The sequence below is a fragment of the Bos javanicus genome, chromosome 19 (assembly GCF_032452875.1).
Source record: "Bos javanicus breed banteng chromosome 19, ARS-OSU_banteng_1.0, whole genome shotgun sequence".
Classification (NCBI taxonomy): Eukaryota; Metazoa; Chordata; class Mammalia; order Artiodactyla; family Bovidae; genus Bos; species Bos javanicus.
The window spans coordinates 38,641,479-38,667,098 of NC_083886.1; the positions used below are offsets into that span (position 1 = coordinate 38,641,479).

The following is a 25,620-nucleotide window of genomic DNA, read 5'->3' on the forward strand; positions in this document are numbered from 1 at the left end:
GGGCGGGGGGGGGGCCGGCAAGGGAAGGGGCCGCGGGCGCGCGCGCGCTCTCGCCGCTGCTCGCCCTCCCTCTCTCCCTGCCCCCCTCTCTGCACACACAACCACACACGCACACCCCCCCCTCCCCTGCCTCCCTCCCCGCGCACCGCCCGCCCCGCCAGCCCCGCTCGCCCTCGCGCGCTCGGAAGGGAGTCGCGAGACGTCGGAGCGGCGGCCACGTAGCGCTGCGGCGGCGGCGGCGGCGGCGGCCGAGGCCGGGTCTGCGGAGCGGCCCTGAGGACAGACGTTGGGCAGGGGGGAGGGGCCGGCCCGGCCGGCGGTTGTTACTCGAGCGCCGCGGCTACAGGCCCCCCGCCGCAGGGATGGACCGCCGAGGCGGCGGTCGGGGCGGCGGAGGCGGAGGCGGCCGGCCCGGGTGAGTAGGAGCCCCTGCCCCCCACGTACACGCCACAGTCGCGGCTGCGCCCCTGGCAGCAGCCCTTCCTCTCCGCCGCGCTCCGAGCCGACAGGGGCTCTGGGCGCCGGGTTAACCCTTCGCCGAGGCAGCTGCGTGCACTAGGCCGGAGCAGCCCCCATCCGGAGGGGAGGCCCCGGGCGTTGAGCTCTTCTGGCCCGGAGCCTGGTTGGAGGCGCCGGCTTCTGTTCCTTCGCCCCCTCTTTCTCGGACCCGGGCTGGGCTCCAGTTTTGCAGAGTGCGCTCGCCCGAAGGCCCGAGGGGAAGCTGGGGTTGCACGGGGTAGCGGGCCGAGGGGAGGTTTGCACCGGTCCTCCTTCGAGCATTCTCCTGCCCAGCAGCTGGTGGCTTGCACCCACTGCCTCCCCTGCCCTGCGGCTGCGCCCAAACCACCAACCCCCGGGAGTATTGTGCCGCCTGAGATAAAAATGCATCTAAGTGTACACCCGCCCAATACTCACCCAGAGGGTAATGCAGACCTTTCTCCACCCCCACCACAGGCTCCCCTCCAATCAGGCTCTGCTTAAGATTCTTAGATGGGAGCCACTAAAGGTAGTGACACCCCCGTTACATCTGCACAGAACATGTTCATTGTCGAGGAATGTCTCTGCCAGAAATGAAAAATACCCCTGCTTCACCCTGGAACACTGTCTTCACGATTTAAGATCCCGTCTGCTCTTCTTGAAGAGGGCCAGTCTTTGATCCCATCTAGCACATCCCTCCCCCACAACACGCGCCCGCGCGTGCACACACACACACACGTACACACACACACACACTTCCTGATTGCTGAACAGTCCCTGTCATCGCGGATCCATTGTCAGGAATGGCTTGTGCCAATCAAAGGAATGTGCTTTTGCCTTTGGAGAAGGGCGCTTTCCACAACCATGCTCTCAGGATACTGCTGTGTGAGTCTTGTCTTTGATTGTCCTCAGGTTGCCTCTGTGTTCAAGTATCATCTTTCCAGCGTTTCCCCTATATACATTACATCTCCCGTGGATCCCCAGTAATACCTGAGTGATGGAGTTTTTTCCCCCAGTTAATTACGTATGGTGTGTGGGAATTTCATTTTTTTAAAAAATTCGTTTTTTCTGTTGTAATGTTTAACATCTGTGGTCAAGGCATAGTAAATATATAGGGTAATATTTGGGGACGAATTTTTTTTTTTTTTCCTTTCCCAGAGATGGCCTGGTCCGTATTGTTCTGGGAATGGCAAATAGCACATGCTTTGTTGACATGTGTGTGCTTAGGGAATGAAGAGCTGCTGTGGTTGGCGTGTGAGAGTGTGTGCACTGAATGCTGGTTGTGTTCCCATGTAGGGCTGATTTGAGAGTGGTGAGCTGTACCGTGACAGGGCTGGCAGGCATCTGGGATGTTTGTATCAGGACTGTGCACATATATTCAGATAGATACTGCCTTTAGTATAATTTTGTTGAAAATGTACACTGCTGCATTTTCGGGATTCTGAAAATGTCTATTTTAGTGGTTCCTAACCTCTCTTTGGATTCATGGAAGCCTTTAGGACCCTCTTCCAGGGGAAATAGACACTCATAATTTTGTATGCAATTACAGTCATCTTGAGCCTGGTCCTGGGCCCTGAGGTTAAAATCTGTATTGAAAGGACTTTGAGTTTTGTGTTTTGCTTTTTTTCTTGAGGATTGGCATTACTTTGGTCCGGAGCAGTAAGCAACAAACTAGATGAAATATGTATCCTCATGTTTTGTTCTTTGATTACAGTGAGTTAGGTATTTGTAAGGTATCATTTCCCTGTCTTGCAGTAAAGAAATGTATGTGAGAATTTCAGAAAAAGTTAAAACTGGAGTCAGGATAACTTGTTTAAATGTGTCTAAATGTGCCTGGCACTATCTTCTAAGTATAGCAGATTTCAACAGCAGAATCAGTGGTCTGTTTTCTAATGCCTATCTGGAATCAATTTGTGTTGTTTGAGGTTGATCTAATCTCTTAAAAGAAGGCCTTATCTTTCCCCTGGTAGAGTACCTGCTCTGTGAAGATTTTTCAGCTTTATTAAGTGTGATTTCATGTCTTTTTTTCAGAGTGATATTACCAGCAGAATCATCCATTTTTAAATTTCATTTTAATGGAAGGATTTTAATTATAATAAGGAAATAATTCAGTCTCTGTGTTTAAAATCTAGAACTAGGTATGAATGTTGCACCATTCTACAATAAGCAGGGGATAAATATCAACTATTCTTGTTTAAATCACCCTGCCCTCAGTTTTTGCCTTTTGACCATATCTCAGTCAGGAGACAGTGTGTGATAGTGTTATGATGGGCGGTGAGATAAAAGAAACAGGTCCCCAGCGCTCCAGGAGCTTGTAATTCTGATAATGTTTTTCGCTTACAAAATCCTTTAGGACGTTCATATTTTTGATATTTTGGAGTTTCTGAGAGGCTAAGGAATTTATGGTATTAACTGCATTTTGGATGGCAAGGGAGCCTTGGAATCTTGCATAAAATCTGTTTCATTCACCTGAAGAATAGCATTTATTCTAATAATTACGCAGTATATCCTATGAAATTTGAAAGCATGCTGAGATTGCAAATATTGCATTTTTATTATCTAATAAACGTGATTGAGGTGGCTTATATTGCAGGTTATGTTTTCTTTCATGTTGTGCCTAAAGTTTTACTGTCAGAAATTATTTGCCTATCCTAAGCCCAAGGAATTTCAAAATTGCAAATATGTTGCTTTTCTTTCTCAGTGTAGTATATGACAAATCATTAAAATCTCAGGGGACAGTGTGCTTCCTTGATTTAACATCACAGAACCTCTTCTAACCAGTCACTTACCTAGGTAAACACCCACACACCACAAAGCAGCTGATCATATAACTCATATGGCTGTGAGAACAGCATTCTCTCTGCCAAATTCAGAGCTTGGAAGCTGGAAAACAATTGCATAGCAGTGAAACATGGAGTAGTGGTGCCGGCTACTCACTCTCATTAACACAAACAGCTTGCTGTAGTTTTTTCAACGCTCTTCTTCAGACACCCTTCCCTTAGGAGGTTTCAGATCAGCAGCTTCTACTCAAGGGAAACAGCACCTACTTTCTGCAACTGTGGCCTCAAGATCTGATGCGTGACACCCAGAGCTGTTTCCATTTCTGCTCTCAGTATGGGAAGTAATCTTGTAGTGTGGTAAGAAAATACTTTTCAAGTCTGTAGAAAAAAGTTGATTAGTAATGCTGCTGATGTGATTTTGTTTTTGAATGTCTGAAGCCTTTCGAAGAAGCAAACTTGTAAAAGTGAACTGTTTAAAAACAAGTCACCCTTTTCTCAAGAGTTTTGGAAAATTTCACCAAAATGTGAATATACTCTTGAGTTTCATTTCCCTTGTTCTAAAAAGTCAGTTGAGAGACAACCAAAAGCAAAAAAGAACTCAACTGGACTCTCTCGTATTTTGAATCATAGCCTTTGGAACTAAAGGAGGTGACTGCATTTCCTCGCCAGGAATTCCTGAGTCTTATGCTACCGTTTTAGGTATGATGTTTTTCTCATCTATTGTCATCATTTCAGACAGCATTTTGATAAAATGATTTTGATAAGCAGAATTTATTTTAATAAAAGTGAGTTGGTGTTGGAGTTAGTGACTTTAGCTGAGGGAGGATCAGGAAGATGGTTCTTTGGAGCCAGGCAGAACTAGGTTTGAATAAAGCTCCACTGCCTTTACAGCATTGGACTAATCACCTTGACCTCTCTATAGCCTCAGTTTCCTCATCGGAACAATGGGGTTTGTTATGATAGTAGAGATAATATATATGAACTTCTGGAACACAGGCACATATACACATTAAGGACTCAATGGTAGGACAGGAGTGATGGAGTGAAACTGCAGATCATTTTGGCTTACAGGATTTAGAAGTCTGGTGCTGCGATCTGCATACTTTAATTTGTGCTGATTTGAGATGAAAAAATTGCAAATATTTAACTTGGTGCATACCTAAGTCTTGCAGGTGCACTGTGCTTGTTGGAACTTTGATTTGTTGCTCTATGGCTGGCTGAACTTGGTGGAGACAATAAAACTTAGCTCCAAATTCAACAGTGTTACCCACAGGCTGTGCTTGTTTTAAGCCTTTTCAGAGCTTACGTGGTGAAAGGGGTGTTTTAGGACACTAATGTAGCTCAATGAGTTCTGTGTCCAGAGCTGAATCACGTGCAAAGCCTTGTGTAAATTTTCATGGTTAATGCAAGTCATAAAGTGCTTGGTGGAATCAGTGAAGACATCCAATGCTTATTTTAGTTAATCTGTTTGTTTATATAGCATTATCTTCAATATTTGAAAACACTTATGAACATTTTTTTCTTAAAAAATTCTCATTGCTCTTCTGAGGTTTTGATCATAAACTATTATTAGGGCTATAACTTTGAGTGCCTAAGGCATTTTTGCTTTGATGGGTGAAGGAAAGAAAAGTAAGGTCCCTTACCTGTCAAATTTGATCAGCTCTCCACTTTAGACCTATAACTTCAGGTTGTGTATATAGTTCCCAGCATTGTTTTTAGTCAAAAAGGCAAGTTTATGGTAAAATACATTATTTTTTTTTAATGGCAACCCACTCTAGTACTCTTGCCTGGAAAATCCCATGGATGGATGGAGGAGCCTGGTAGGCTACAGTCCATGGGGTCTCAAAGAGTCGGACATGACTGAGCGACTTCACATACATAAACATACTTTAAGAGTCTGATTACTTTGAAAAGTAGATTCAGGGCACATATACAGTTTTATTCAATACACAGAACTTTAAAAATAGGGTTTCTTGAGTTCTATAGAATTAAATTATTCTGTCATTTTTGCAGAATATCACTGTGATAAGTCCATAACCCAAGAGTTAGCTAGAGACTTTTCAGATAATGTAGGCATATCAGTAATGCATTAGGAAATAGCTCAAGGGAATCTGCTAAGCCTTATTTTCTTTTATTATTGAGCCACCTAGGGGCTTGCCCATGAGTGGAATCGGTCACTAGTATTGGATTGCTGATAAAGAAGAGTTGGCAAGTAATGGTCTTAGCCTCACCTTAGACTTTGCAGAACACTTGAAAAAAACTTAGTCTTGGCCAGAATGCATAACAGCAGCATTTATGCTGTGTGAGCCCACTGACTAAACAAGGTTTAGATGATTGAGTTAACGTAGTTTTTTCTCAACTATAATACATTTTGCCAAGTAAACTTTTTTTTGGAAGTGGTGCTATTTTTTTTTTTTTTTCTGTCTAGTTTACTGGAGTCAAATGGCTCAGTAGATGGCTTGTTGCTTTTGTCAGTTTCTTGATAGGCCAGTCAGTGTGTGGTGAGAAGGGATTACTGGAAGAGAATAAGAACGGAAATAATGCAAAGAATGGCTCCTGAGCATGATTTTTGGTCTTTACCATGGATGTAAAGACCATGGTATCAGAGAATTGTGACTCTACCTGGATTTCACCAAGATAGGCAGTGTGGGTGATTCCTTTTGACTTCAGTGCTAATGTAGAATATAATCTTCAACACATTTATACTTTTCAGCTTTGTGATTTAGATTCAGTTTGGGGGATTCAATGGAATATAACTTCTTTTTTTAAATAATCTTTTAAACATTTTTTGTGTATTTTTTGCTTGGTTGCTTGGTCTTGGTTGCTGCTCATGGGCTTTCTCTAGTTGCGTGGAGCAGGGACTGCCCTAGAGTTGTGGTGCGTGGGATTCTCATTGTGGTGATTTCTCTTGGGGAGCAAAGGCTGTAGGCGCAGGGGCTCCAGTAGTGACACACAGGCTTAGTTGCTCCACAACATGTGGGATCTTCCTGGACCAGGGATTAAACTTGTGTCCCCTGCATTGGCAGGCGAATTGTTAACCACTGGACTACCGGGGAAGTCCCAGCATATAACTTCTTAATTATACTGTGTGAGCTATAAAATGAGATTTATAACTAGGCCCTTATAAATTGTTTTTACCCTTTTGAATATATCATTTTAATATATCTAGAATAATATCAGTGGCCTATGAATATTGAAATGTAAAAAATAATACAGTAAAGTACTGTTTTGTTTCTTGAGGGGGTAGCAAGGAGAGCATTTGTGACTTCAGTTTTGTACATAAATCTGTTTTTTTCCCCTGGTTCCTCTTAAAACTATGTCCCAGCTGACCACGGACTTTTCCTATATTAATATACTAAGAGCTGAAGTTTGAACAAAAAAGATCTTAATGACCTGGATAACCACAATGGTGTGATCACTCACCTAGAGCCAGATATTCTGGAGTGTGAAGTCAAGTGGGCCTTTGGAAGCATCACTACAAAGATAGTGGAGGTGATGGAACTCCAGCTGAATTATTTCAAATCCTCAAAGATGATGCTCTTAAAGTGCTGCACTCAATATGCCAGCAAATTTGGAAAACTCAGCAGTGGCCACAGGACTGGAAACGGTCAGTTTTCATTCCAGTCCCAAAGAAGAGCAAGGGCAAAGAATGTTCAAACTACCACAGAATTGCACTCATTTCACATGCTAGAAAAATAATGCTCAAAATCCTTTAAGCTAGACTTCAGCAGTTTGTGAACCAAGAAATTCCAGATGTACAGGCTGGATTTAGAAAAGGCAGAAGAATCAGAGATCAAATTGCCAACATCCATTGGATCATAGAAAAAGCAAGAGAATTCCAGAAAAACATCTTACTTCTGCTTCCTTGACTACACTAAAGCGTTTGACTGTGTAGATCACAACAAACTGGAAAATTCTTAAAGAAATGGGAATACAAGACCACCTTTCTGCCTCCTGAGAAACCTATATGCAGGTCAAGAAGCAACAGTTAGAACCAGACATGGAAAAACAGATAGATTCAAAATTGGGAAAGGAGTATGTCAGGGTATATTACCAACCTGCTTATTTAACTTATATGCAGAGTCAGTTCAGTCAGTCAGTTCAGTCACTCAGTTGTGTCCGACTCTTTGCAACCCCATGAACTGCAGCATGCCAGGCCTCCCTGTCCATCACCAACTCCCAGAGTTCACCCAAACTCATGTCCATCGAGTTGGTGATGCCATCCAGCCATCTCATCCTCTGTCATCCCCTTCTCCTCCTGCTCCCAATCCCCCCCAGCATCAGAGTCTTTTCCAATGAGTCAACTCTTCGCATGAGGTGGCCAAAGTACTGGAATTTCAGCTTTAGCATCAGTCCTTCCAGTGAACACCCAGGACTGATCTCCTTTAGGATGGACTGGTTGGATCTCCTTTCAGTCCAAGGGACTCTCAAGAGTCTTCTCCAACACCACAGTTCAAAAGCATCAATTCTTCGGTGCTCAGCTTTCTTCACAGTCCAACTCTCACATCCATACATGACCACTGGAAAAACCATCGCCTTGACTAGATAGACCTTTGTTGGCAAAGTAATGTCTCTGCTTTTGAATGTGCTATCTAGGTTGCTCATAACTTTCCTTCCAAGGAGTAAACGTCTTTTAATTTCATGGCTGCAATCACCATCTGCAGTGATTTTGGAACCCCCAAAAATAAAGTCTGATACTGTTTCCACTGTTTCCCCATCTATTTCCCATTAAGTGATGGGACCAGATGCCATGATCTTCGTTTTCTGAAAGTTGAGCTTTAAGCCAACTTTTCACTCTCCTCTTTCACTTTTCTCAAGAGGCTTTTTAGTTCCTCTTCACTTTCTGCCATAAGGGTGGTGTCATCTGCATATCTGAGGTTATTAATATTTCTCCCGGCAGTCTTGATTCCAGCTTGTGCTTCTTCCAGCCCAGCGTTTCTCATGATGTACTCTGAATATAAGTTAAACAAGCAGATTGACAATATATAGCCTTGACGTACTCCTTTTCCTGTTTGGAACCAGTCTGTTGTTCCATGTCCAGATCTAACTGTTGCTTCCTGACCTGCATATAGGTTTCTCAAGAGGCAGGTCAGGTGGTCTGGTATTCCCATCTCTTGAAGAATTTTCCACAGTTTATTGTGATCTACACAGTCAAAGGCTTTGGCATAGTCAATAAAGCAGAAATAGATGTTTTTCTGGAACTCTCTTGCTTTTTCCATGATCCAGCAGATATTGACAATTTGATATATGGTTCCTCTGCCTTTTCTAAAACCAGCTTGAACATCTGGAAGTTCATGGCTCACAGACCATGTGAAATGCCTGGCTGAATGAATCATAAGCTGAAATCAGGTTGAGGGGAGAAATATCAATAAGCTCAGATATGCAGATGACGGCACCTTTATGGCAGAAAGAGAAGAGGAATTAAAGAGATTAAAGAGCCTCTTGATGAAGGTGAAAGAGGAGAGTGAAAAAGCTAGCTTAAAACTCAACATTCAAAAAATTAAGATCATGGCATCTGGTCCTATCACTTCATGGCAAATAGATGGGGAAGCAATGGAAACAGTGACAGACTTTATTTTCTGGGCTCCAAAATCACTGCAGATAGTGACTGTAGCCATAAAATTAAAAGCTTCTTGCTCCTTGGAAGAAAAACAGTGACAAACGTAGACAGCATTTACTTTGCCTCTAAAGATCTGTATAGTCAAAGCTATGGTTTTTCCAGTAGTTATGTATGAATGTGAGAGGTGGACCATAAGAAGGCTGAATGCCAAAGAATTTATGCCTTCGAACTGTGGTGTTGGAGAAGACTTTTGAGAGTCCCTTGGACAGCAAGGAGACCAAACCAGTCAATCCTAAAGGAAATCAACCCTGAATATTCATTGGAAGGACTGTTGCTGAAGCTGATGCTCCAGTATTTTGGCCTCTGATTCAAAGAGCCAACCCATTGGAAAAGACCCTAATGATGGGAAAGATTGAAGGTAGGCAGAGAAGGGGACAACAGAAGATGAGATGATTGATTGGCATCACCAACTCAATGGACTTGAGTTTGGGGAAACTCCAGGAGATGGCGAATGACAGGGAAGCCTGGTGTGCTGCAGTCCATGGGGTCGCAAAGAGTCAGACATGAATGAGTGACTGAACAAGAGTTTGAACTTAACCTTGCCTGAAGCATCCTGAGCTCTTCAGTTTTCTTCAGCATACCAGGCATACACACTAAGCATACAAAGTCATTTAAATTAACTCAGTAAGTGTTTAGGAAAATCCTAAATCCTTACAGTAAGAATTGGATAAATAAGTTAATGTATATTCATGCAATTGAGTAAATTTTATATGGCTACAAAAAAGAATGAAGAAGCTATATATTGTGAAAAATCTCTAAGCCATATTTAAGTGTAATACAGTATGTACTCTTTTGAGTATGGCTTATAAGATTCATTCATATTGTATGTAATCATGCTTCATTTATTCTCATATAATATTCATTGTATACATACATTATAATTTATTTCTCCATTCTACCATTAATTGGAGAAGGAAATGGCAACCCACTCCAGTATTCTTGCCTGGAAAATCCCATGGATGGAGGAGCCTGGTACGCTACAGTCCATGGGGTTGCAAAGAGTCAGACACGACTGAGTGACTTCACTGTCACTTTCTATCATTAATGGACATTTGGATTGTTTCTGGTGTAGCTGTCATGAGTAATGCTGCTGTATTCACTGTATTCTCTTCTGTACTTAAATTTTTTGATCCTTGCATATGTATACTAAATAATTTTTCTAATTTAAAAATTATATAGTTTCAAATGGCTAGTTTCCTCCTGTCAGATTGTGGTAAACAACGTACACACTTACGCATCCATTCCAACTCGTCAGGAATTAAAACTGCATCCAAAGGTAGTTTTTTCTGCCTTTCAGAAACTCCTCAACCTTTTCATCACCTCAAATGGAAAGTTAGATTTTTTTTCTTTAAAGATGTCTTGTGTCTCTAAGGTCAGGTGGTACAGAGAGTCCTAAAGACATTCCACAGGAGCTAGCTGTTGCAGGGTTGGACTCTTCTAAATCTAGAACTGGTGTTTATTTAATTCTCTGTAACACTGTTTCTCAAACTTTTGGACCATGATCCACAGAGAGAAGCAGTATATGCTGCCCACGTGTATTCCCTCACATGTGTTCCACCACCTACAATTGAAACAAAGCTCCAGAAACAGTACTTAGCCTTACCATCTGGGAGACAGGCTGTTGTTTTACACTGTTTCATTTGTAAAACTTGGGTTGGGACAGACAGTTTGAAAATCACTGCCCTAAATAGAACTTAACAAAAAGTATTTTCTTGAAGTTGATGCTAAACAAATGCTTACTGGAGTAAATGGGGATGGGGGTAGTGATAAAATGAAAAGCTGTGCTTAATGGTATGAGTTTGAAGTGTTAAGAAACGTGGCATGAAGGAAATCATCATATTTATGACCTAGTTATTGCATTATTGTTGTTTAGTCGCTAAGTTGTGTCTGACTCTTTTGAGACCTCATGGACTATAACCCACAGACAGGCTCCTCTGTCTGTGAGATTTCCCCAGCAAGAATACTGGAGCGGGTTGCCATTTCCTTCTCCAGGGGATCTTCCTGACTCAAGGATTGAACCTGCATCTCCTGCATTGGCAGGAGGATTCTTTACTGCTCAGTCTCACCAGGGAAGCCCAGTTATTGCATAAAGAGAATTAATTCTTAAAGATGAAACTCTGGAAAGGTTAAAATTGGATTCTCATTTTGCCTAACATTTAAACTATGTTCTTCTAAAAGATGGGACACTTACTCTTGCTTAATACACACACACATACAGTCAAACACTGGCTACCTGTTTATTCATTGTTAGGTAGAATTGAGTGGACTAAGAAATATATACAAATACATATAAACATGTACAAATGTAATAAATATATACAGCATAACCTTTAACACAAAATGTGGTTTAAATATCAATTTACTTGTGTAAAATGGTTACAGGATAAAAATACATCAAGGACTCAATAGTGAATTTTTACCTCTGTGTGAAAATCAGACTCTGGGCTTGGACTACCTTTCAGAGATATCTCTGTCAGAAAAGCAATCATCAGAACCTGGTTCAATGGAAGGACAAAACTTAAAAGTTACTTGGCTGGAGTTGTCTTTCATTTCCATACCCAAAGTTATGTATACTGTGACTTTGTCTGTATTTTTCTTTATTTAGCTACCATTTAATCCTCATATAACCCTTTGAGGTAGGTAGTATTATCCCCATTTTTCAACAGGGAAATTAAGACAAAGTGAGGTTATATAACTTGCCAAAGTGAATGTATTCTTAGTGTTGAGATTTTGTAGGAAAAGACCCATCAAATGATTTTATTTTGGTAATTGAAAAATTAGTTTTAAAATTAAATTTTAAAACCCATAAATATTTCTGGCTTTTCGAAGCCAGAGACTATGTAAGTAATTTTGTTAAATTGTTATTTAAAAAGAGAGATTTTGGCCATGCCGTGTAGTGTGCAGGATCCTAGTTCCCCGACCAGGGATCAAATCTGTGCCCCCTACAGTGGAAGCCTGAAGTCCTAACCAGTGGACCACCAGGGGAGTCCCTGTTTTATTTTTAAAATAATGTACAGCAAAATTGATGTTTTGGCATGTGTACAGTTCTCTGTATCAGTACCTGTATAGATTCGTGTGACCACCACCACGTCAGGATATAGAACAAGTCCGTCCCTCAAGACTCTTTCCTGTAATCCCTTTGCACTGGTACTCTCCCCCACCCTCCACTCTGGCAACCATTGATCTGTTGTCCGTCTCTATAGTGTCCTCTTTTGGAAAGTGCTACGTAAATAGGATCAGTCAGTATGTAGCCTTTTGAGACTGTCTTCCTCCACTTTAGCATGATGCTTATGAGATTCATCCAAGTTTTTTGGTTATCAACAGTTTGTTCCTTTTTATCACCAAGTAATATCCCATTGTGTGGGTACACCACAGACTGTTTATTCATTCTTAAAGGGCATTTGGATTGTTTCCAGTTTGGGGTGAATATAAATTCCCATTTCTCTAGAGTAAATACCTAGGAGTGGGATTGCTTGATGATAGGTGTGTGTGTTTAACTTTGTAACAAACTGCCAAACTGTTTTCCAGAGCGAGTGTGCCCTTTTGTATCTCCACCAGTAACGTATGAAAGTCTTGTTTGGTCTACGTCTTTGCTGACCCTTGAAATTGTATTTTTATCTTCACTGTCCTAATGGGCGTGTGTGTGAAAGTGTTAGTCACTCAGTCATGTCCAACTCTTTGTAAACCATGGTCTACAGCCCACCAGGCTCCTCTGTCCAGGGAATTCTCCAGGCAAGGATACTGGAGTGGGTATCCATTCCCTTCTCCAGGGGATCTTTCCAACCCAGTGATTGAACCCGGTTCTGCATTTCAGGCAGATTTTTTTTACTATCTGAGCTACCAAGGAAGCCTGAGTCCTAATGAGTATGTAGAAATAATTCATTTTGACCCTTAGGACCAGAATCTGGGTAATAGACCAAGCTGTGCCATCAACTAGCTGTTGACCTTACAGGAACCATTTAACATTTTAAAGCTTCATTTTTCTTCATCTCTCATATAATAAAGAATACTGAATATGTTGTAAGTTCTTTTGCAGCTCCCCGGTTCATTGGTGTGGAAGCATAAATCCTTGGCAACAGGACAGATCTGTGTTGCTTGTGCAAAAAAAATCTATTGACGGATCTAAGCTAAGGTATAAACACTATAAACAATACGTGTCTATTTGTAAGTAGAATCTATGTGAAATAACTTGATATTTATAACTGTAATTTAGCTCTCAGTTCAGTTCAGTCGCTCAGTCATGTTCGACTCTTGTGACCCCGTGAATCGCAGCGTTCCAGGCCTCCCTATCCATCACCATCTCCCGGAGTTCACTCAGACTCATGTCCATCGAGTCGGTGATGCCATCCAGCCATCTCATCCTCTGTCATCCCCTTTTCCTCCTGCTCCCGACCCCTTCCAGCATCAGAGTCTTTTCCAATGAGTCAACTCTTCGCACGAGGTGGCCAAAGTATTGGAGTTTCAGCTTTAGCATCATTCCTTCCAAAGAAATCCCAGGGCTGATCTCCTTGCAGTCCAAGAGACTGTCAAGAGTCTTCTCCAACACCACAGTTCAAAAGCATCAATTCTTCACGGGTGCTCAGCTTTCTTCACAGTCCAACTCTCACATCCATACATGACCACTGGAAAAACCATAGCCTTGACTAGACAGACCTTTGTTGGCAAAGTAATGTCTCTGCTTTTGAATATGCTATCTAGGTTGGTCATAACTTTCCTTCCAAGGAGTAAGCATCTTTTAATTTCATGGCTGCAGTCACCATCTGTAGTGATTTTGGAGCCCCAAAAAATAAAGTCTGATACTGTTTCCACTGTTTCCCCATCTATTTCCCATGAAGTGATGGGACCAGATGCCATGATCTTCGTTTTCTGAATGTTGAGCTTTAAGCCAACTTTTTCACTCTCCTCTTTCACTTTCCTCAAGAGGCTTTTTAGTTCCTCTTCACTTTCTGCCATAAGGGTGGTGTCATCTGCATATCTGAGGTTATTGATATTTCTCCCGGCAGTCTTGATTCCAGCTTGTGCTTCTTCCAGCCCAGCATTTCTCATGATATACTGTGCATAGAAGTTAAATAAGCAGGGTGACAATATACAGCCTTGATGTACTCCTTTTCCTATTTGGAACCAGTCTTTTGTTCCATGTCCAGATCTAACTGTTGCTTCCTGACCTGCATATAGGTTTCTCAAGAGGCAGGTCAGGTGATCTGGTATTCCCCTCTCTTTCATAATTTTCCACAGTTTATTGTGATCCACACAGTCAAAGGCTTTGGCATAGTCAATAAAGCAGAAATAATACTGAGACGTGTCTGTCATGTCTATAAGCTAAAATTATATAGCTAATGTTGCAGTTAACATTGACAATCAAGAGTCTTTGGCTAATGTTGGATGTTTTCATAATAGAACTATTTCTCAGCTTTCTAGAAAGGCTGTTGTTTACAGTAAGTTCTGTAACAAATATTTTACCATTTTCAGTCATGAAAAGGGGTCATTTTTTAAAAATTACGTATTTGGGTACTTAGTGTCTTACTTGAGCATGAAACGAATTGCTTCTATAATGTTATGAAGAATAGTTTATTATTTTTCTAAAGAATTATACAAGCTTATCCAAAATTATTTAAGGATTACAGAAAAATATGAAGGAACAAAGTATCTCCTTCATCTTTGCCCCTATCCTAGGTATCTCTCAGTATGAGCATACATATGCATAGTTGTATGTGCATAGTTTTATGTAGTGGGATTGCGTGATTCCACTCCCACATGTACTTTACTCTTATTTTTTCTCATGTGGACATATTTCTCTGTCAATTAGTATAAACCTACATCATCATTCGAATGACTGTGTAGTATGCCAGGATCTGTGTGTATCACTATTTATGTTTCAAGTTTTTGTTATATTAAGTAGTGCTATAAAATGAATACCCTTGTATACATATCTTTTTGTACTTGTGTTATTATCTACTAATGAGGAATTCTCGATAAGCTGGGTCCAAAAATATGCACACTTCACACTGAGGAAAATAGTGCTGAGTTGCTCTAATGAAGGTTATTCCATAGTCACATAGCATTCTGGTCTGTATTGGCCAAACCAGCTGATGTCAGAAGTCAGGTTATCTTGGCATTAGCCAGTTTGGGATTTAAGCCATAAAACATATCTATACATGTTTGTAGGTGGATCCTGCTGAAAAAACTCAGTCCATTTGGTAATTGATAGTCTTTACCAAGTAAACCTGAAACTGTTGAAAAATATCAAAGTTAAAGCAGTTTTTTAAGGAATTCCCTAGTGATCCAGTGGTTAGGACTCTGCACTTCCACTGCTGAAGGCCACAGTTCAGTCCCTGGTAGGGGAGCTGAAGTCCTGCAAGCCACGTGGCATGGGAAAAAAAATTTAAAAAGCCCTCACTTTTGAGAAAAACTAATAAAGCAGTTTGTTTTTTTAATTCAAAGAAAATCTTTTCATTGATGTGGTTATATCTCGATTTGTACTACCCCTGTAAGTTCTCTTTTTTAAAATTAAAATTAAATTTTGGAATAATTTTAGATTCACAAAAAAGAGCAAAACGGGTACTCTTTTTTCTTTTTTAATTTATTCTAATTGGAGGCTAATTACTTTACAATATTTTGGTGGTTTTTGCCATGCATTCACATGAATCAGCCATGGGTGTACATGTGTCCCCCATCCTGAACCCCCCTCCCACCTCCCTCCCCATCCCATCCCTCAGGGTCATCCCAGTGCACCAGCCCTAAGCACCCTGTCTCATGCATCGGACCTGGACTGGCAATCTGTTTCACATATGATAATATACATATTTCAATGCTCTTCTCTCAAATCATCCCACCCTTGCCTTCTCCCACAGAATCCAAAAGTCTGTTCTTTACATCTGTGTCTCTTTTGCTGTCTCGCATATAGGGTCATCATTACCATCTTTCTAAATTCCATATGTATGTGTTAATATACTATATTGATGTTTTTCTTTCTGACTTACTTTGCTCTGTATAATAGGCTCCAGTTTCATCCACCTCATTAGAACTGATTCAAATGCATTCTTTTTAATAGCTGAGTAATATTCCATTGTGTATATGTATCACAGCTTTCTTATCCATTCGTCTGCTGATGGACATCTAGGTTGCTTCCATGTCCTGGCTCTGGTAAACAGTGCTGTGATGAGCACTGGGATACACGTGTCTCTTTCAGTTCTGGTTTCCTTGGTGTGTATGCCCAGCAGTGGGATTGCTGGGTCGTATGGCAGCTCTGTTTCCAGTTTTTTAAGGAATCTCCACACTGTTCTCCATAGTGGCTGCACTGCTTTGCATTCCCACCAACAGTGTAAGAGGGCTCCCTTTTCTCCACACCCTCTCCAGCATTTATTGTTTGTAGACTAAAACAAGTACGTGTATATCACCTCATCTAGTTCTCTCTTTTTTCTTAAGATGACTGTATATGCATTTGTTTCTTGGTTATAAAAAGAAAGCCTTTGGTTAAAATATACACTTAAAAATGTTACAGTAACACAGTACAACTAACTCTATAGAAATATTATAAATGCTATTGATAATGTTCAATAACTTTATAGTCTTCTTGTGGTTTATGGAATAATGGTAGAGTTTAAGGTCCAGTACTTTTAAAGGTTTATTTTTGTTTTTTTCTATGGCCGTGTTTCCATTTCCTAACCTGATACTGAGAGTTTTACCTAACAGCCATTAAAATAATATAATTTAGTCTTTCACATTACTCTGAACCAAACCGAAAACAAATTATTACTTAAAAAGCAATTATATATCAGTATTTCTGAGCTTATTACGTATTCTACATAGATTTTAGAAGTTAAGTACTTTATATTAGAGAAATGAATCTGTAATTATTTTTAGCTAAATTCATTGTTCTCTTATAGTTGTTAGAACAGGTAAAATAAAATGGTAAGAACATTAAAGTTGGTATATTTTTATTGTATATTTGGCAAACTATGAAAATTAGCATTTGAAAATTACTTCATTGTGTTGACATTTTGTTCACGTTAAGTTATGATAAAGGTAGAATATGAAAATATTCCAGATGATTATATCTTATGAATAAAGTTGAAAATCATATAAACACAAAGCATAGTAATAATTATAACATTTGTGTAGGGTTTTGGACATGAATTTGAGCTATCTCCAGGAGACAGTGAAGGACAGCAGGGGAACCTGGAGTGCTACGGTCCATGGGGTTGCAAAGAGTCAGACAACTTAGTAACTGAACAACAACAACAAATAGGATTTTGAGATACTTTTCTCATATATTAATTCTTTTTTAAAAATTTTAATTTAACTTTATTTTTGTTGAAGTATAATTGATTTACAGTGTTGTGTTTCAGATATACAGCAAAGTGATTCAGATATTTATCTTTTTTTTCCAGATTATTTTCCCTTATACATTATTACAAAATATTGAGTATGTTTCTCTTCATCTAGTTCTGTTATTATTAAAGTCTTACATACACTAAGAAACCAGCGCTGGTACACTACTATCAGCTTAACTCCAGATTTAGTTCAGATTTCACTAGTTTTTCAACTAATATTCTTTTTCTATTTGGAAACATCCTAAATCAAGCTTTTAAACTCTGTGCTTAAATAAGCTTGAATATCTTTTCATAGATTAATTTTAGTCATACATTGTACATTTGTACCATGTATAATGTATCTGGATCTCTATATTTGTCTAGATAAGTTTAAAGTATCTTTGACGTTATTATCTTTGAAAGTTATCTTTTGATGTTCACAGATGTCTGCCCAAGGCCATATTAGGGTAGGTTTGGAGGTCTTTTTCCCCTACCCTTCTTGTGTCCATGCAGAAGCATAATTTATAATATGAGTAAGTATAGTTCTTGCACACTGATACCCTTTTCAGTCCAGTTATAAGTCTCTATCTCCAGGAGCACATAGCTACCTTTTGTTTTACTAAGAAATTATCTTGTGCTGGATGGTTGCACTGTCTGGCTCTGAGAGAATATAAATATTAAGCAGTTCTTGAAAGAGAAAATGGTGCTGGTTTTGCAGCAGAATACCATTATAGGTCAGTTTTCATTTCCAATCCCCAAAAAAGGCAATGCTAAAGAATGTTCAGACTACCACACAAATGCACTCATTTCACATGCTAGAAAAGTAATGCTCAAAATTCTCCAAGCTAGGCTTCAATAGTACGTGAACTTCCAGATGTTCAAGCTGGATTTAGAAAAGGCAGAGGAATCAGAGATCAAATTGCCAACATCTGTTGGATCATAGAAAAAGCAAGAGAATTCCAGAAAAACATCTGCTTCATTGACTACTCTAAAGCCTTTAACTATGTAAATCACAACAAACTGGAAAATTCTTAAAGAGATGGGAATACCAGACCACCTTACCTGCCTCCTGAGAAATCTGTATGCAGGTCAAGAAGCAACAGTTAGAACCGAACGTAGAACAATGGACTGGTTCCACATTGGGAAAGGAATACATCAAGTCTGTATAGTGTCATCCTGCTTATTTAACTTATGTGCAGAGTACATCATGAGAAATGCTGGACTGGATGAAGCACAAGCTGGAATCAGGATTGCCAGGAGAAATATCGATAAGCTCAGATATGCAGATGATACCACCCTTATGGCAGAAAGAGAAGAACAACTAAAGAGCCTCTTGATGAAAATGAGAGGAGAGTGAAAAAGCTGGCTTAAAACTCAACATTCAAAAAATGAAGATCATGGCATCTCGTCCCATCATTTCATGGCAAATAGATGGGGAAACAGTGGAAACAGTGACAGACATTATTTTCTTGGGATCCAAAGTCACTGGGGAACCGTGACTGCAGTCATCAAATTAAAAGCCACTTGCTTCTTGGAAGAAAAGCTATGACCAACCTAGACAGCATATTAAAAAGCAGAGACATTACTTTGCTGACCAAGGTCCATATAGTCAAAGCTGTGGTTTTTCCAGTGGTCATGTATGGATGTGAGAGTTGGACCATAAAGAAAGCTGAGCACTGAACTGATGCTTTTGAGCTGTGGTTGGAGAAGACTCTTGAGAGTCCCTTGGAGTGCAAGGAGATCAAACCAGTCAATCCTAAAGGAAATCAACCCTGAATATTCATTGGAAGAACTGATGCTGAAGCTGAAGCTCCAATACTTTGGCCACCTGATGCAAAGAACTGACTCATTGGAAAAGACCCTAATGCTGGGAAAGATTGAAGGCAGGAGGAGAAGGGGACAACAGAGGATGAGATGGTTGGATGGCATCACCAACTCTATGCACATGAGTTTGAGCCAGTTCCAGGAGTTGGTGATGGACAGGGAAGCCTGGCATGCTGCAGTCCATCAGGTCACAAAGAGTCAGACATGACTGAGTGACTGCACTGAACTGAACCATTATAGAGGGGGTACTTACTTGGCTATCTTTCACTCTTCACTTGCTAATGCAGAGAATCCCTCCTGCGGCAAACTGTGGCATCCAAACTCACTATATTTAAATGACTTATTGAAAGTTTACATTATGGAAGAGGCAGAAGAAATTGGCAACATCACATGGGTATGGATTTTTAAAAATCACTTTCCTCCCAGCTTAAACAAAACTGTTGAGTGTTCCATTCACTTACATGTCCTTTTAAAAGTAAATAAAAATCTTCCTAAGCATTCTTGGAAACAAAAGTGGTAGTCAGCAAAAGCTTCATGAAGGAGATAGGTACTTTTGAGCTAGGTCTGCAATGTGCCTAGAATTTTATAGTCATATAGGCCGTGGGGGTGGAGTGGTGGTGGTCCTAGGTAGAAGCAAAGAATGACATAACCAAAGGTTTAGAAGTGGAAAAAGTCAGGGTGCACTTTACAAATAGCATGATGACATTAGGTGGGAGAGAAGGATTTGGGGATCCAAGTCTGAAAAAGTCAGTTGGGTCAGATGGAGGAGAGCTTTGGAATGCTTTGCTAAGGTATTGAACTTTATTCCAAGGCTCTGGAAGCCAATAATCGTTTTGTAGCTAGGGAATGACATGATCCAAATTCTTTAGGAAAATGTAGTTTAGAAAATCTCTGTGTAAGGTGGTTTAAAAGAGGGAGGCAGAAAGACTATTGTAATGTGTGTATGAGATGATTAGGGCCTGAACTCAGAGGTTATGTTAGCAATTGGAATAGGGAGGATATGTCAGTTTTTAAAAACAGGACTTGTTGGTTCATTAGGTGTTGGGGTAAGGTAGAAGGAACAGCCCAGAATGAACCTGAGGTTTGGATCCTAAGTCAGAAACTACAGCTGCTTCGTTTGGATCTTCCACAAAATTGACCATAAAATAAGAACTTAAAAACAATAACATCCTAGAACTGAGGAAAATTATGTAGTCTCCTTGTTCCAGAAACCATAAAATGCAGCTTAGAACCGACTCAAGACAGAGGAAGCAAACTAGGGAAGGAAGAAGGTAGTTTTTCATTTAACAGTGGAGAACCATTGCTATGGCTTGTACTTGCATCTGATTTTTATATGGTGAAGTGGTGTAGGCCATTTTATTTACAGGCTTTCCTGGTGGCTCAAACAGTAAAGAATCCACCTGCAATGCAGGAAACCTGGTTTCAATATCTGGGTCAGGAAGATCTCTTGCAGAAGGGAATGGCAGCCCACTTCAGTATTCTTGCTTGGGCTTCCTAGGTGGCACCGTGGTAAAGAATCCAGAGGAGACTCAAGAGATGTGAGTTTGATCCCTGGGTCAGGAAGATCCCCTGGAGAAGGAAATGGGAACCCACTCCAGTATTCTTAACTGGAAAATTCCATGGACAGAGGGGGCTAGTAGGCTACACAGTTCATGGACTCACAAGAGTTGGACATGGCTGAGCAACTGAGCACATACTTTGCTTATGGCGATAGCAGCACCACAGCCCTGACTGAAGATGAGAATCCTGGTGGCCTCATAGTGCAGCAGATTGAGAAAATCGTCTAAAATGGTCTTCTGCTCACCCATAGGCCTCTCTTTATAAACATACACGTACTTTGTTTGGCTGATGGCTTCTTAGTTGGACCTGTGTATATGAAGGTGACAGAATGTATTGTGTAGTCCATCAGCTAGAGAACACATGTAAAGCAGCTTTAATGCTAGTTCTTACTAAAACATTGGCTAAGCATGTAAACAATATAGACCTAAAACCTTATCTATAGCCAGAGCTACATAGTGAGTTCCACATGAAGATAGAAGTTTGTAGTTCAGTTTTATTGTCCTTTCATTGACAAATTAAAAGTTGACTTAGTGTATAGGATACAGTAGTGTCTACTGTCTAACCAGTCTTGACTGAGTGATCTTACTAGGCAAATTGTTTTATTCAAACATATTTAACTTTTTTTATTATTCTCTGTTAGCATATTTGGGATTAAAGTTTTATTATATCAAACATATACCATGTTTGGTACATTTTATATTATAGTTTTTAGAGATGTGAAATTTAAGTTATGGAAAAGAAAATGTCATAATATGGGGGATTTTAAAACTATATTTTACCTCTGTAATTCCTTAGTTTCAGTTCAGTTCAGTCCCTCAGTCGTGTCTGACTCTTTGCGATCCCATGAATCGCAGCACACCGGGCCTCCCTGTCCATCACCAACTCCTGGAGTTCACTCAGACTCATGTCCTTCGAGTAAGTGATGCCATCCAGCTATCTGATCCTCTGTCGTCCCCTTCCCTCCTGCCCCCAATCCTTCCCAGCATCAGAGTCTTTTCCAATGAGTCAACTCTTCGCATGAGGTAGCCAAAGTACTGGAGTTTCAGCTTTAGCATCATTCCTTCCAAAGAAATCCCAGGGCTGATCTCCTTCAGAATGGACTGGTTGGATCTCCTTGCAGTCCAAGGGACTCTCAAGAGTCTTCTCCAACACCACACTTCAAAAGCATCAATTCTTCAGCATTCAGCTTTCTTCACAGTCCAACTCTCACATTCATACATGACCACTGGGAAAACCACAACCTTGACTAGACGAACCTTTGTTGGCAAAGTAATGTCTCTGCTTTTGAATATGCTATCTAGGTTGGTCATAACTTTCCCTCCAAGGAGTAAGCGTCTTTTAATTTCATGGCTGCAGTCACCATCTGCAGTGATTTTGGAGCCCCAAAAAATAAAGTCTGATACTGTTTCCACTGTTTCCCCATCTATTTGCCATGAAGTGGTGGGACCGGATGCCATGATCTTCGTTTTCTGAAAGTTGAGCTTTAAGCCAACTTTTTCACTCTTCTCTTTCACTTTCATCAAGAGGCTTTTTAGTTCCTCTTCACTTTCTGCCATAAGGGTGGTGTCATCTGCATATCTGAGGTTATTGATATTTCTCCCGGCAATCTTGATTCCAGCTTGTGCTTCTTCCAGTCCAGCGTTTCTCATGATGTACTGTGCATAGAAGTTAAATAAGCAGAGTGACAGTATACAGCCTTGATGTACTCCTTTCCCTGTTTGGAACCAGTCTGTTGTTCCATGTCCAGATCTAACTGTTGCTTCCTGACTTGCATATAGGTTTCTCAAGAAGCAGGTCAGGTAGTCTGGTATTCCCATCTCTTTCAGAATTTTCCACAGTTTATTGTGTCCACACAGTCAAAGGCTTTGGCATAGTCAATAAAGCAGAAATAGATGTTTTTCTGGAACTCTCTTGCTTTTTGCATGATCCAGCAGATGTTGGTAGTTTGATCTCTGGTTCCTCTGCCTTCTTTAAAACCAGCTTGAATATCTAGAAGTTCACGGGTCATGTACTGCTGAAGCCTGGCTTGGAGAATTTTGAGCATTACTTTAATAGTGTGTGAGATGAGTGCAATTGTGCAGTAGTTTCAGCATTCTTTGGCATTGCCTTTCTTTGGGATTGGAATGAAAACTGACCTTTTCCAGTCCTGTGGCCACTGCTGAGTTTTCCCAATTTGCTGGCATATTGAGTGCAGCACTTTCACAGCATCATCTTTCAGGATTTGAAATAGCTCAACTGGAACGCCATCACCTCTACTAGCTTTGTTAATATGTCTATTAAATAAAATATACAGGTTCTCCTTCCTTTCTTTTTCCTTTTCCTTGGAATTTTTGTTGGGGAATGCATGTCATTTATTGGATAATCTTCCGTAGTCTGGATTGTGCTGATTGTATCCATGTGACACCATTTAACATGTTCCTTGGTCCCTTTTTATTTCCTGTAAATTGGTTTTTAGATCTACGGACTCGATCCGATTAAGGTTCAGTTTTTCTTGTGGGTGTGGGGCAGGACTAACAGGCGGTGGTGTATAATGCTGCCAGGAGATGCACGGTGTTGGTTGTTTCTTCTTTGGTACTGTTACCAGCCACTGAGGATCTTTGTCTATATTTATTAATTCATTACGGGATGCAAAATGATACAAAAATAATTTCTTCTTCAATTATAATACTTCTATAGAAAGAAATTTCCCATCAACAAATATTTAATTTCCTTGAAGTACAGATCTGGTAGGAATGGCAAGTTCAATGCTTGATTCTTGTCCTTCACTAACCAGTTTTCAGAAGCATGAGCTTATTATTTTGTCATCCCCTACAGGTGACCAGTGGATTTAAGCATATTTGATGTGTTTGAATGCGCTCTGTTCCTCATCCTTGTTGATACCCAGTTGTCCTGTTTTTATCCATTAGGAGCTTATCAGGCTGGCTTCTGAGTCTTTTGACACCACCTTGGTAGTCTCTGATAGCTTCTTTGCTTTCCATTATTACAAGATGTTTCAGACTTAGATGTTTCCTGTCCTATTTCCTTTTAGTGGGAAATATCTGAACCTCAGTATGTTCTCAGTACTGAGCTAGACATAGGCTAGAATGCTGAAGTAGTATTTCAAAAAGAACTACCTGATCTCAAGTGGCTTATAGTCTTTAAAGTTTTTATTTTTTATTCATTTGGTTTATTTACTTTGCATACATTTTGATGTGGTAAAATCAGATTTCGATTTTCTCTTACTTGATTGAAGCAAATTTTGATTTTATTGTATGATAGGTATATATCCGAATGAGATGAAGGTCTAAAATAATTTTTTTAAATTTAATATGTAATAAAAATTCATAGAATGACTTTAAAAAGATAAAACCTGGAAATGATACACATTTTACAAACCTGTTGCCATGCAGGAACAATAGTATGTTTGTTTTTTTGCATAAATGTGTAACCATGTAATTTATTGTCCAGACTGGGAGAAATGTGAGAGGGGCATTATTAATAATTACTCCGGGAGAAACAGGTATAAATCAGGACTATACCACCACCCTGTTTATAAACTAATTGGCAATATTGTAAGCTTCCAGAGACCAGGGATCATATTAGCATGTTAGTAGTTATATCTGTGGTAACTCACGTGTGGTAGGTGCTCAGTAAATACTTGTTGAGTGTTACTGAAAATCTGCTGGTATTTTGAGGCTTGGTGTAGATTTAAGTGCTTTTTATGCTTTGTTAAATTATGTTTGCACTTTCTTCCAGCTTTCATCAACACTTGCGTCTAAGGGATCTTATATGTTGAACCTGAATAGATTTGATGAATTCATTTAATTTTTAAGTTTAGGATCTGTTGTTCTGTTTATTATAGAAATAATACATGTTCATTGTAAAAATATTAGAATATGTACATTTCCTCTTTACCAGCAACTCTCACCTCCGCTCCCCACCCTGCCAAAAGTCATCTATCCTTTGATTATGGGCTTCTCCAGTGGCTCAACGGTAGAAAATCTGCCTACAGTTCAGGAGACTCAGCAAGAGATGCCGGTTCAATCCCTGGGTGGGGAAGATTCCCTGGAGAAGAAATGGCAGCCCACTCTAGTATTCTTGTCTGGGAAATCCCATGGACAGAGGAGCCTGGCAGGTCACAAAAGAGTCAGACATGACTAGCAACTAAAGAATAACAACATCCTTTGATTGGATTTTAGTTTAAGGAAGAGAAGAGCATAGCAGTTATATACTCAACTAGTTCTTAACTCTCAGAATCCCTCTCACTCACCATTTAGCCAATGGACCTTAATTTCCTCTCTTTATAAAGGAGACTTATACGCATTTGACAGGAACTTTGTAATTCTTAGATTTATGTGGGGTTTTTGTTGGGGGAGGGAGGAGCTGGGGAAGAAGAAAGCAGTTACTTGAGCAAGAGTTATGTGATTAAAACTCTCAAGTATTGCCAAAAATAGTTGATAGAAATTTTGCGTTGATGTGAACCAGTGTGAAAACACTTTGATTTTGGTGAGGGAAGTATATTTAAAGATATTACAGTAAAAATCCACATTACTGTTTAAAATATTTTCTTCAGTGTTTAGGTGAAAGAGAATTTGTCTTGGTCACATGTCCATGAGGCTTTGACTGGGCAACCTGCTTGGTCATATTGGCTTGCTTATCTTGATCACCCATTGGATTTGGGTTATGACAAGTTATTTAAAAGGAAAAAAGTAGGCAAATAAATATTCAGGTTTTTGACTGGTTACATCTATTTATAGCACATATATTGTGAAGAGCTGTGGTTTTCTTTAGATTAAGGAAAGCATCATGTAAAAATCATCTCCACATAAACGTTTCCTCTACCCACTCATTTGTCTGCAAGCCAGGAGCCTGTCTGTTCATTTCCTCTTGGGCTCAGTGCCTTTGCTGTTCATAAGCTCATTTTCTAGACATTCCAGTGCATTTAAAATATAAGTGTTTAAAGTGTGTATTGTTACTAGTTAATTTATTTTATACCCTCAAAAGTAACCTCTCTGGGGCTTATAGGGAGATGGTGCCTTGGAACAGGTTGTTCGCTCAGAAATATGGA

General features: G+C 40.1%; 1 protein-coding gene across 3 annotated transcripts in view; it reads left to right on the forward strand.

Moving 5' to 3' along the window:
- The first annotated feature begins 229 nt into the window (after positions 1-229).
- ZNF652 (zinc finger protein 652) overlaps positions 230-25,620 on the forward strand; it is a 66,322-nt gene continuing 40,931 nt past the window's right edge. Inside the window, exon 1 of one of the 3 annotated variants that reach the window (XM_061391446.1) lies at positions 230-415. The gene's annotated coding sequence lies outside the window, so the exon portion shown is untranslated. Of the gene's footprint in view, positions 416-466; positions 1,363-25,620 lie in introns of those variants that run through there. The other 2 variants (XM_061391449.1, XM_061391447.1) reach the window with 2 other exon arrangements.